Below are 13,965 nucleotides of genomic sequence, written 5' to 3'. Positions count from 1 at the left end.
CACCATAATTTGTGTGGTCTAGTCATTCTGAAGCTTAGATGTTCATAAAAATCAGCTGGGTTGGGCATTTATTTAAAATTCAGATACTTGCCACATCAGGGCCAGGAATCAGAGTTTTTAACAAGTTACCTCCATGATTCTAGTGAACCACACTTTGAAAAACGCTATCATAAGGCTATATGATACTTAGCATGTAATGAAAATTTGGAGCTAAAAATGAGATCTTATTCTCCTAGACACATATGAAGAAAGCTAAATAAGGCCAGGCATGTTGGCTCATGCCTGTAATCTCATCACTTTGGGAGTCTGAGGTGGGCAGACCACTTGAGCCCAGCCATTTCAGACTAGCCTGAGCAACATGGTGAAACCCAGACCCCATATTTTTTTTTAAATTAGCAGAGCATGGTGGTACATGCCTGTAGTCCCAGTTACTTGGGAGGCTGAGGTGGGAGGATTGCTTGAGCCCAGGAGTTCGAGGTTGTATGAGCCAAGATCATGCCACTGCACTCCAGCCTGGGCAGCAGAGTGAGACCCTGTCTCAAAACAAAACAAACAAACAAACAAAAAACTAAACAAGTCAAGTAAAAATTACATAAATACTCCGGATTTCTCCAGTGTTACCTAAATAACTGGGAACACCACTATCTTTTGTAAAGAAAATAGAATATTCAGTTCATCTCATCCATTGTATAATACTATGCCACCATATTAAATTTTTAGCAATCCTCAAAGAATGGCCCTCCCAAATCTCTCAATCATTTTAATTATCATAATCAGAAGATAACATTTCTATTTATGATCCAGGGCTCCATATCACTAGGCACTAAACACCACTCTATATCACAAGTCACACTTAAAATAACAGCTATTATTTATTTTCAGTGACTGTTTTTATATGCATCATCTTGTTTAATTCTCATAATAACCCTTAAGGGTAGGAACCATTAAAATTCCCATTTTACAGTTTAGGAAACTGAGGCCAAAGCCTTGGCAAAATTAAGAAGCCTGGTCAAGGTCATTTCAGTAGTATGACAGAGCTGGTGTTTGAATGCAGATCTTTCTGACTCCAGAAGCACCAGCTTTTAAGCTCTAAGTAATTCTGCCTCCACTGGGAGCCTCAGTTCATACACACCCTATGAACATGTACAGATAAAGCAAATATCAATACAAATTGCATAGCTTACTGAGGATACACAATCCCAGTAGAATAACAGGTCTATTCCACAAGAAATGACATAAAATCAAAATGTAATTATGCCTCTCTAAAATATAAATAAAAACTAAAATCTACATCAATATCTAGTGTTTGCCATTCTTACCAGACATGCTTTAACTATGGAAATAGTCATTCTTGTTGCCAGCACATGAACTATTTTTTGTTCTGCGTAGCTGCCACCTGAAACTTCCAATGTGTAGTATTTTCTGATGTATTTTCTTATAACCACTAATACTTACTTTTTTTTTGCTGAATATTCCTAATACATTTAGCCTCCTACAGAAATTTCTGAGGCAAGCAAAATAATCTCTCCTAACCACTCACTAGTACACAGAAACCCAAGAGTTTAAAAAGAATAACAGTGACCACACAAATCAAAAACGACACATCCCAACATGGAATTTTTCTTTCACTTACAATATAAAGCCAAACTAAAACCCTAAAGATCCTATAATCCAGCTTTTTTTTTTTTTTTTTTTTTCCTTAGCTGACTACAGAAAACCACTTTACTCTTTAAAACAAGCTTTAGCACCCTCAGGTCCTGAGGTTTGCTTTTTCACTTTTATATTCCTCTAGCATTGCAAGCTCGTTTGCTCTGCATCCATCCCTGATTCCGAGGAATATTTTATGTTATTTTGTATATTACAGCTGCCTCTGCCACTAGACCATAAGCTCCATGAGCACAGGGATCTGTTGGTTGTCTCTTATAATAATCATAGTACCTGGCACAGGGAAGCCAGGTTATAAACGTTGTTGAATGAATTAATGAGTAAATGACCCATACCATTTAGTGACTTCTAGAGCTTGGTTCTTTCTTCTATCCTCACCATAATAATAATTTGAGCATTATTGGGTGCCTCTTTCTTCTTTACTTCACTCAGGATTGAAGAGTCACTGTTTTCTCAGAAGGTCACCAAGTCCTTAGACCAGCTCTTCTCCATTCACACTTTGGAGATCCCTTCTGAATTGCTAGCTCTCCTCCTGCTGGAGTGATAGAGGTGATTTCCAGTCAGTGAAGACTGGGAGAGCAGATATAGCCTCCAAATTAGGAAGGGAAGCCTAGATGGGGTGGAGGTGCTTTCTGCTGCTTGCTTTTCTCCTCTGAACAAAGTATGGCTGGAGAGGAGAAGGAATGGGACCCTACTCAGCAATTAAGGTTTAGAAGGAAGACACACACTAAGTCAGGATGGCTACAGGGGGCCTTGACTCTACTGCAGCTATGGACTTGGTCATGTCTAGAATAGATGGGGGGCTGGGCATGGTGGCTCACATCTCTAATCCCAGCACTTTGGGAGGCTAAAGTGGGCGGATCACTTGAGAACAGGAGTTCAAGACCAGCCTGGCCAACACAGGGAAACCCCATCTGTACCCCCAACCAAATATATATATATAAATAAAAGCTGGGCATGTTGGTACATGCCTGTAGTCCCAGCTACTGGGGAGGATGAGGCACGAATTGCTTGAACCTGGGAGGTGGAGGTTGCAGTGAGCTGAGATCATGTCACTGCACTCCAGCCTGGACAACAGAGTGAGAACCTGTCTCAATAAATAAATAAATAAATAGGATTAAAATAGAGGAGATGGGAACTTGGGGCATGAAGACCCTTATTTCTCCATCTGGTGATACATCCCAGCTGTTGCTGTAGGGGCCTCAAGAGACCTCTTGCTTCTCTTAATTCAGAGTTGTATATTTAGCAAAAGGTTTCTTTAATATTACTTAATATTATTTCCTCCCCCTCTGCTCCTACCCAGGTCACAGTCCTCTTTATTCTTTCTTCCTTCCCTCCCTCCTTCTATATTGTGACGGGCGAAATTATTCATTTTACTTTTCCTCTGTTCAATAGCACTGGCCATAGGTCAGCACTTTAACAAATTTGTAACAGTCAATCTGATAGTTAGAAAGAGACCTTTAGCAATCCAACAGGTTAGTTTTGTTTCTGAAGGAAGATGATGGTGTTTAAAGAAAAGTGTCAGATGATGGAAAAGAAAAATATCCCTTTCCAAATAGCTAAGTACTGCTAAGTCCTGGAGTCCACTCTTCCATTGTAAAGGAACTTCAGCCTAATTTCAGGAATAGTATTTAATGCCTCCTTTTGGAGCACTGTCACATTATTCTTTTTAAAGCTGTCCTTGGCTGGTGTTATGGCTCACACCTGTAATCCCAGCACTCTGAAAGGCTGAGGCAGATCACTTGAGCCTAGGAGCCCAGGAGTCTCGAGACCAGCCTGATTAGTGAGACCTCATCACTACAAAATACTTAAAAATTAGCTGAGTGTGCACTTGTGGTCTCAGCTTCTTAGGAGTCTGAGGTGGGAGGATCACGGATCACTTGAGTCTGGGAGGTTGAGACTGCAGTGAGCTATGATGGCGCCACTGTACTCCAGCCTGGGTGACAGAGTGAGACCCTCTCTTAAAAATAAAAAAAAAATTAGGCTTGTTCTTTCTGGTAGGCCACTTTCAACACACTTGTTTTTTGTCAGCAACTCATATAGGTGGGGGTGAACATAGAGGGGAATTCATACAATAACATCATTTAACTTCCCCCCACCTTCGTTTTAGCCCCTTTACCTCAAAACATCATTGTTTTTAGTTAACTTCTCAATTGTATGTCCCATCCTACTGCAGGAAAAAGCAGATTTTCTCGCCAACTGTACTTCCTGTATTGCAACTGCACCTTCAGACAATGCTCCTGGCCTATCGCCTATCTCCTGTCTCCAAGCCCTGAAAATCTCACTTCATTTGGGCTTTCAGTTATAGCTTTTGATTACTTGTTTCTTGCTGTAACCTTACCTATGTATGATTCTAATAACACCTCCTTTTTCTCCAGCTAGTTTGAGCAGATTACTGTGGAATACAATAGGAAGTTAAAGCGTTTAAAAATTTTTGAGACCACCTAGACCCTCAAAATGAGTTCAGATTTCCTACACTCATTGAATAATACCTGCGGGTCTTAAGAAAATATGAAGTTAAGATTGAACTGTTGAACTCCAACAAAAATCCTTTCCAGAACCAGTCAATGAATATAACAAATAAATAAACACATAAAGAAATAATTTATTTCTGAATATTTGCAGATGTAAGGTCAGGCCATAAACATTCTGAATAATTCTAGTTAAATGTCTTGGGGTTGAGGGGAAAAAGGTGAATTCTGCAAATTATAGAACGGTAAAAGAGACATTGAGCCTAGATAAGATTCTAGAAAGTGATATGTAGTAGAATGCCCATTACATCCTCCCATTCCCATGCTCAATTTAGAAGACTGTTTCTGCCTACAAACACCAAAAGAACAGACCTCCATTACAGCTGAATCCTTGCCCTTCAGCTGGTGACACTGACACCTAGTGACATAGAGGTGTGTGCTTTTGTTTCCATGTTTAGTTATCTTTCAAGCTCTTGAATTCTGTGAGAAACCCCCAAGAGCAGTACAATTAATTTCCCCCTTTTTAAGGCTCATCTGAGTAGCTTTATGGCCCTTGAAATTAAATGAAATCTAAGATAGGCACGTGTAGGAAAGACCTGTGCATACTTAGAAAAGGATGACATAATCTCTAGAAGCCAGCACAGTGTCACCAAGACTAGCCTAAATTTATATTGCTTTTGTAACAGGGTTAATAAATGATAGCTCAGTTGCATGGTGGGTGTTGGGGATGTTATAGATTTCTCGTTTCCACCTGTCTGGTATCTATTTGCCTTCTTCTCTTACTAGTTCTCTACTTTTACACTGGTAACCAAAAAGCCTTCTTTGCATGCAATGTTTTTTTTCCTACTGTTTTGTTAAAGTTTATTTTTAAAATATTTGATACATATTACAGAAATAATGTAACATTTATATACCTTATAAAATGAACATCTGTGAATCCACTAATAACCATAACGTTACCAATACATTGTATCCCTCTAAATATTTCTGTCCTAACTCGACTTCTTGCCTCCTCCCTCACTGTACCTCCTCCCCACACAAGGTAAGCAAGCAAAGTGTCCTCTACTACCCTAGCCAAAGGGTAAGCACAAAACATGGTGAAGCCACTCTCCCACTCTCTTTAGTGGCATGATACACGCATGGAAAAGTGTTTGAGCAAATCCATCATAATGAAGATACTCTAACCTAAAATGATGTCAATACCTGGAGGTGACACTGTTTTGGGGCTTTCTGAGATCTCGTTCTCTAGCTTCTTTATTTCTAGGAGCTATCCCATATCCTTCTATCATTTCTTTTTCTTTTTCATTTTAATTAACCAGCATTGTTAAATATCCAACTTACCAAAGAACTCTCTGATAACATTAGCAAACGCAAATTTCATAAACCCTTTTTGATAAAGTTACATCACGTATTTTAATAAATGAACTGCAAAAAATATGGATAAGATGAGAGTGAAATGACACAATAATGGTCACCTCTGGGGAGAAGCGGAAGAGGACTGCACCAGGGAAGGTGGTTTCAACTGAATGTGCAATGTTTTACCTCTCATAAATAAATCTGAGGCAGTATAATAACATGTTAAGTTGTAATAAAGCTCCTGGGTGGCTGCTACATTATATTATTCTCTATCAATTTCTTTAGGTTGAAATAACAAAAATTTAGGTGAAAATAGGTGACTCTATCATGGCTCAACAACTGTGGCTATGGGAGTGCTAGTTAATAAATCAATGTTAACCTGTTGGGAGGTGGTGCTTTTCGGTTCTGCCTTGGACAATGCTTTTAAAAATGACTTGGAAAAACATAAAGAAGCCATGAAATCTGTGAATGAACCAAGATGCTGAGATCAATAGCAAATGTGTTGAATAAAATGATTATATACAAAAAGATGTTGGCAAAGTGGAATTATGGGCTGAATCTCATTGGCTAAAAAAAGAAAAGAAAAATAAAATGAAAGGAAAACTCTAATGTTTATTGTGTGCGTCTTACGTGGCAAGAACTATTTTAAGTATTTTACATATATTATTTAATTCTTATAATAAACTTAAGAGGTACATTATTATTATCTCTTTTTTACATGAGAAACCGAAGCAAAGGGAAGTTATATAATTTGTCCAAGTTTACAAAGTTAGTAAGTGTAGGATCCAAATACTGACCCATCTTGGTATAACTCCAAAAACTCAGCTCTTAATCACTGTACAATACCAAGGTTAAAAAGGCTTATGCCTCAATATGTCCCAAATAAATGATACAATACAGAATGGAGGAGACATGGCTTAACAGCCCACGTTTTCAAAACTTTTTTTGTTTTTGAGAATAAGCACAATACGGGCCAGCAGAGTGATTTGTAACAAAGTGACTGCCAAAAAAACATGCTCTATCTCAAGCTGCATTAATAGAAATATTGTGTCAAGGAGCCACGGTCATGCTGTTCTGCACACTGCCTCAGCTCCCACCTGCTCTGTACATCACACATCAAGGAGCACAACCACAAAGACAACAGGCAGGGTTTGAGAGACCAAGAATCAACACTGGTCCCTAGGAAGAAAGTTTTAAGGACCTGGGACTATTAGCTTGGAAAACACACAACTCAAGTCAGGGGGCAGTCATGATAGCTGTCTTCATATACATATATCAAGTGCAACATGGAAGAGGGATTAGATTGTTTTTTTTGTGGTCTCAAGGGGGTAGAAAAAGAAACAATGTGAAACTTAAAAGGAGAGAAATGATGTTAAAATACCAGAAAGAACTTTGTAGTGGTCAAAACTGTCAGAAGATGAAATAGACTGTCTTGGCAAGAAGGGAGTTCCCAGGATCCGGATGTGTCATAGCAGAAGTTCCTTGCTGGGGATGTTGTTGAAGCTTCTAATGGGACGATGGCTAGAAGGACCTCTCTGCTAACGCTAAAGCATACTGATTTGATGATCAACTCCATTAGTGTAAAATCATTGTCCACTTAGAGACCTATTCTTATAGTACGATCCTTAAGTGTCTCCCTGGCCACTCCCCTCTTCCTTCCTCCAAAAAAAAAAAAAAAAGTGGACAGCTTCCAGAATGAGGAGTCTGGGACCTTTGTATTAACCCAACTCTGTTACTAGCTTTATAATATTAAAGGAATCATTTAACCTTTCCTTGCTTTAATTTTTTTCATTTTAAAAAGAAAGTCCCTCTATCTGTCTCACCTACCTCATCTGGATTTTAGTGAGTATGCTAGGCTGTCTCATGTAAAAGTGCTTTAGAAAATTAAAACAATATATAAGTATAATTTCTAATGTCTACAATGTAAGTTCTGTTTACCATATATCTGGGACCCCCCAACCTTTTCTGACACTTCTCTTATCCTTGGATTCTCTCTGAGCTTCCTCAGAATTTATGGTATTTTTGTGTGTCTTTTTCATTTATTTTACAAATCTTTGTTGTTACTGTTACATGTCAGGCAATTTAATAGTTACGGTTCTAGCCACTGTTGGAAAACAAAACCTTGAAGGAGACAACATTTTACTCAAGGTGTTTGCCATCAAATAAAGATCTCTACCAATACATACATAACATAATGCAAGGCAAGATATTTGAATGCCTTAAGAATAATATACATAAAATGCTATAAAATGTCACAGGAGAGTGGGAATTCAAAGATGTTTGGCCCCAAGAATCACCCTAGGAAAGTAGGGTATTCTCCTCTTTCTTTCTTATCCCCAAGTCTTCTGGGACACAATAGAAGCTGGTTCTCTTCAAGATTATGAATTTCGGCATTGGTGCTAAGAAGTGGTCCAACTAACCAAGCTCTAATTTGTACTGCCTTTGCATTGGCCTGAGGAGAAAGGTATGATTTTCCCTATTTATTTTCCTATAGAAAGAGATAAAACACTTTTTCCTATAGAAAGAGAAAAAACACTGAAGCTCAGCAAGGTCAAGTACAAGTCATAAATTGTTATGTAAGGCAGACCCTCATCATTGTAACTATCTGGAGTTTCAGTGCACAAAACAAGGCCTGTTTCAAAGAGTGATTTATTACAAGTTTGCTTTTTTAGGTGCTTAATAATGCCCACCCAATAAGATGTTTGCTTTATCCTGGGATCAGGCTGACATCTCTTTTATGTGCAGAGGCGGTGGAGTTGGCAGAGTGTAGGTTAAAAGGAAATTGCAAACACTGGGCAAGTAAGTTGTAACAGGTTCCATTTGATATGATAGTTAAGTCCTAGAACACTTTCTATAGAGTATCTGTCATTGGTTTGGCTGTGTGGAAAGATAAACACAAACAATACTGATTGAACCTTTAGTATGTTCCAGGCTGATGCATTTTGTATACATTGTTTCAATTATGATTATTCACATTTGATAAACAAGGAAACTGAGTCAGAGTGATTAAGGAATTTTTCCAGTTACCCAGCTAGAAAGTGGCAAAATCAGGGCTGGGCGCGGTGGCTCATGCCTGTAATCCCAGCACTTTGGGAGGCTGAGGCGGGTGGATCACGAGGTCAAGAGATGGAGACCATCCTGGTCAACATAGTGAAATCCCGTCTCTACTAAAAATACAAAAATTAGCCGGGCATAGTGTCATGCGCCTGTAATCCCAGCTACTCAGGAGGCTGAGGCAGAAGAATCGCTTGAACCTGGGACGCAGAGGTTGCAGTGAGTGGAGATCGTACTACTGCACTCCAGCCTGGTGACACAGCGAGACTCCGTCTCGAAAAAAAAAAAAAAAAAAAAAAAAAAGAAGTCACATATGAATAAATAAATAAATTGTTATGTGTAGACATACATTTAAACAATATATGCATTTGTTTATACACATTTAAACACACACCTAAATTTACTTTCCCAAAATTATTTTACGTCACAAAAAAATGGCCCATATAAAATTTAGAAAACAGACAAAACCATGAGAAGGAGAAGTAGGATAGTCATGTGAGTTTAGTCTGTGATTGGTCATCAAACGTGAAAACAAGAAGGGAACAGAGTCGTCCCTTTTTAATGCCATTTTGCCCAAGTAACCAACCATCGTTTTTATTTTCATAACCCTATATTATAAAAATTAAGTAAATTCCATGAAAGCCATGATTTTTCCTGATATATTTTAAATTTCAAACATAACTAGCATTTAAAATTTCTTGATATTTATTCTCAAATGAGGTAATAAACACTTTAAAAGTACTTCCAAAATGGTAAAATACTACATTAAAGTTAGCTCTAAGCTTCCTTTCCTTACTCAGCAGTGAGGCCCTATGATAGATCACACAGGAGAAAGGAATTCTATTCTATCCCTTCTTCTAGGAGCAGGCAATTTTCCTTTCCTGGCATCCGACATGCACAAGAGCACATAGAACCCTCTCAATAAATATTCTGCCAAAGAATATTGAAAAATGGCTTATGCTAGAACATGAAGTCCAATGGAAATACACTGCCAATATACAATATGTATTTTAAAAAGTGTCATTCTCTCAATCTGAAGGCCCTGTGAACCTACCAATTTTCTAGTAGCAGTAATAACTTATAGGAAGTCACTGCAAAACACTTTATGCTCTTCTGCGTCAGTCTGGGTCAGTTAGTACCTTGCACTGTCAGAGGTGTCCAAACTGGAATGCAAAGTCCTGGGGCATGCGCTAGGTCTCTATCATAGGAATCCACGCTTCTCTGGACTATGGAAGAATTTAAACTCTTATTTATTTTTTATCTCATGCTTTTAAATTTTGTTTTTGTAAATATATGATTTATAATAATAAATAATATATCTATGCAATGGTGCATTTTTTTTTTCTTTTTTGATTGAGATAGTGTCTCTCTATCTTGATCAGGCTGGTCTCAAACTGTTGGTCTTGAACCCCTGGCCTCAAGCAATCCTCTTGCCTTGGCCTTCCAAAGCGCTGGGATTACAGGTGTGAGCCACGACTCCTGGCCCAGTGGTGAATTTTTAATGTGTACGTGAATATACATATTGAGACTACATGCTCAAACATTTGACTGATAGGAGTGTGTGATCTAAAAGTTTGAAGACTGTAACTCTAAATAATTCTGCTAAGGTAAGTGTAATTCAACAAAAATATCTTGTGCCCATAAAAATATGAAGAATGTTTTCCTATGGTTGGAGGCTGGGGATAAGAGTGGGGAGTAGGCTAGTCTTTTCTATTTTTCACAAAATAGTTCTACTAGCAAATAAGGCACAACGCCTCTCTCTACCATTAAATGTAGCAACTCTGTTGACTTTTTTTCCTTTTCAAAAAGGAGCACAATGAAATACTAAGAAAGTTTTTTTGGTTTTCCCTCCAATTCCCTCTTGTCTCTGAAGTTCATGATTTGGAGGGAAGGGTTGTCAAATTACTCAAAACCTGGGCTGGGTATTAAAAGTCCTAGGTTTAAGTTCCTTCTTCACTGTCATTCTGTGCAATATGGAGCAGGCTATATAACTTCTCCCTGACTCATTTCTCCTATGGGTAAACTAGAGATAATAATACTTACCACTGACCTCAGAGCAGTGTAGTGTGGATAAAGAACATTTTGTTCTTTGTATCAACTAAATTAAACTGCCATTAATATATATATATATATTTTTTAGACAGAGTCTCGCCCTGTCCCCCAGGCAGGAGTGTAATGGTGTGGTCTCGACTCACTGCAACCTCCACCTCCTGGGTTCTAGTGATTCTCCTGCCTCAGCCTCTTGAGCAGCTGGGATTATAGGTGCCCACTACTACATTTGGCTAATTTTTGTATTTTTGTTAGAGACTGGGTTTCACTGTGTTGGTCAGGCTAGTCTTGAACTCCTGACCTCAGGTCATCCACCCGCCTCCACCCTCCAAAGTGCTGGGATTACAGGCTTGAGCCATCGCGTCCACCCCTAATATAAACTTTGGTATTATCTGTTTAAAATGCTGTGATTGGCTGGGCGCCATGGCTCATGCCTATAATCCCAACGCTTTGGGAGGCGAGGCAGGTGGATCACCTGAGGTCAGGAGTTTGAGACCAGTCTGACCAACATGGTGAAACTCCATCTCTACAAAAATACAAACATTAGCTGGGCATGATGGCAGGTGCCTGTAATCTCAGCTTACTTGGGAGACTGAGGCAGGAGAATCTCTTGAACCCGGGAGGTGGAGGTTGCAGTGAGCTGAGATCACGCCATTGCACTCCAGCCTGGGCTACAGGGTGAGACTTCATTTCAAAAATAAAAGAATATAAAATGCTGTGATTTTTATATATTTTTTGTTTTAAAAATGATTTTTCTTAAAAAATAAACATCACATTTCTAAATACTACTTTGGTGAACTTTTTAAACTTTTCTGATTTTGTTTCTCTTTCTCCCTCTTACACAGGAGTGCTCGCATGCCCACACACACTCTTTTAACAACTTTATGGATGTGAGAGAAAAACCTTAAGACAGCATCAAGGAAATAAAAGGGGAATTGAAATAAGTTCTCTTAGTTAGGTTTTCTTTAAGTTTTAAAGCTACATACCTAGGCCATAAAATCGTATTTGTTTATGTAATCTCCAAAATGTTTGTATTTAAGAATAATTCACTGACTCTTAAAATGGAAGGAACCCTAAGAAAACATCTAGGCCTAAGATACTGCCTGACACATAGTAGATGCTGAATAAACATTTAATTGAGGGAATCTGGAAAAGCTTCTTATTTTAATCTTAAAAATCAAAAGCAAGTCTGAGCACAAGAGAGTTTAAGTAACTTGCTCAAGATTGCTCAGCTGGTTAAAAAGTTTAATCTACAATTTATTCCTTCTAATTTCCAGCTTTGACTTCTTTCCACCAACCTGTTGACTTGTTTATATTGAACTGTCTGATACAATCTGCCGAAGCTGCATCGTTGAAAAACAATCAGAAAGACCAGTCCTGAGGTTCATCATCTCCAAAAGTCATGCAACGTATGATGTTCACATGAGATGTGAAATACGTAAAGAATCATATATTTTTATGTATAATATGCAAAATATAAATCTTGTATATACTGAATCAAAGGTCTGTTTTGAAGGCTAAGAGTCAATAGCCCATCTTCCAAGACTTATTTTACCCAATAGCACAGTCTGCATGTCCACACAGGGGATGGCAGTCTACTGACCAGCTAAAAGTTGTTTGGCTATTTCAGCAAAATGTTTATCTTTGTTTGTGTGTTGTTGTATTGATTTTTTTGAATTTACCTACGAATGAGGCATTAACAACCTCAATGCATTAGAGTCCTAATAAACTTACCTTGCACTATTTTGGCCTATGTGATAGCTAACCCATTGACAGAAGAAATCCAAGGTGATAAAAGCCTTTCTTGGTCACTTGTTAGCCGGGTCAGGCTGTAAAATCGTAACACAATGCAGGCCCCTTCCATGGGGCACCAAAAGGCAGCGATGAAAACCCCCCTCACTTCCATATCCAGTGGAGTTGTAGTTTATTACCATAACCCTCCCAAGTCAAAAGGACACCAGTTTCAAGCCTTGCAACTTGGTGCAGACAGGGGATTTCCCCTTTACCCCACTCTGCTGGGCCTCTCTACCTGTCCTCTCCTACTGTCTACAGGTCCCGAACATTAGAAAATAGAAAATGTGATGATCTTTGTGTGTCTCTGTAAAATGTGTGTATGTGTGCGTGTGTTTGGGTGTAACGGGCCTTTTGTTTGGCTGAGCGGCCTGTCCGTCACGGCGCGGGCCAATGGCAGGCTGCCTTATATAAAATGAGTGTTTTCAGTCTCTCCGGGTTGCATGTACTGTATGTGGAGCAGTGTACAGTGAAGCGGAGGCAGAGCGGCTCCGCGAGCTCCTCTCCACTTTCCCATAGAGAAACCCTGACTGGCCGCTGAGGGCTAGCTACACACACGCCCTCACGCCCGGCGAGCCCGCGAGGTAGGCGCCCCCCATCCCCAGCCCTCCTCGGGCGCACTCCCCTCACTTTCTGTTTTCCTACTCACTTGCGAGCCGCCGGGCTGCAGCCCCAAGGACTCCGCGGCAGGAGCAGCGGCGGCGGCGGCGGCGGCAGCCGGTAGGGTGGACTTGAGGAAGACGGAGGGAACCCCGCGAGTCCGGAGCCGCGGCCAGCCGGCCCGCTCCCTGGGCACTTTCCCCCTCCGCCAAAACTTTGGGTCGGGAGAGGTCGGGGGCGAGGGTCGCGGCGGCCGAGCTGGCTGGGGCCGGGGGGCGGGGGGCGCGGAGGCAGTGCCCTGCGAGCGGGAGGCTGGGGGCCGGGCTGGGGAGTACTAGGCCAGCCGGTGCCAGGCTGCGTTTGCAACCAGCACCTCTCGGCACACAGGCAGCGCCGCCCGAGAGGGGCACGGGAGCCGGGGCGCGGGCTGGAGCGGCCCCAGGAAAACAACAACAGAGCCCTCACGCCGGCGGGCGGCTCGTGGCCGCCCGGGGAGCCCCAAACTTCATCTCGGCGAAAGTACGTGGAGCCCTGCCTGGTCTCGGCTGCCGGGGAGGTGGGGCCTGGGGAGCAGGGGCAGTGGAGGAAGGTACGGGGAGCCAGCCTTCGGTGGATTTATTGAACATTTCGTGTGCGTTGGTGACCGGGAACAGCAGCCCAGTTGCTCGTTCATCTGGAGAGTTGGGATTTGGGTGTTCCGGCCCCGCAGATCAGTGCCCTCTCAACCCCCACCCCTACCCAAATGCGCGGCGAGTAGAGAAAGTGCTGTTTTAGTGCCAGAGTAGCCTGGAGGAAGAATAGGGGGAGCGGGGGAAGAGGGCGAGGGAGAAGGGGAGAGAGAAGAGGGAGGGAAGGGGGGGGGAGAGGGAGACAGAGAGAGAGGGAGAGAGAGAGAGAACGGGAGGGAAGAGAGGAGGGGGAAGAGGAGGAGGGAGGCTGTGTCAGGATTTTGCTTGAATGTGGGATTATGTTGTGTCAA

General features: G+C 41.0%; 1 protein-coding gene across 9 annotated transcripts in view; it reads left to right on the top strand.

Moving 5' to 3' along the window:
* Positions 1-12,798: 12,798 nt before the first annotated feature.
* The window catches only part of LOC113225265 (HMG box transcription factor BBX), a 271,898-nt gene continuing 270,731 nt past the window's right edge, over positions 12,799-13,965 (top strand). For 3 of the 9 annotated variants that reach the window (XM_026456866.2, XM_026456862.2, XM_026456861.2), the window contains exon 1: positions 12,806-12,970. The gene's annotated coding sequence lies outside the window, so the exon portion shown is untranslated. Of the gene's footprint in view, positions 12,971-13,387; positions 13,506-13,965 lie in introns of those variants that run through there. The other 6 variants (XM_026456860.2, XM_026456849.2, XM_026456854.2 and 3 more) reach the window with 3 other exon arrangements.

This window comes from Piliocolobus tephrosceles, unplaced genomic scaffold (genome assembly GCF_002776525.5).
Source record: "Piliocolobus tephrosceles isolate RC106 unplaced genomic scaffold, ASM277652v3 unscaffolded_20, whole genome shotgun sequence".
Lineage (NCBI taxonomy): Eukaryota > Metazoa > Chordata > Mammalia > Primates > Cercopithecidae > Piliocolobus > Piliocolobus tephrosceles.
The sequence above is the reverse complement of the archived record's forward strand: the minus strand, read 5'-3'. Positions and strand labels throughout refer to the sequence as shown.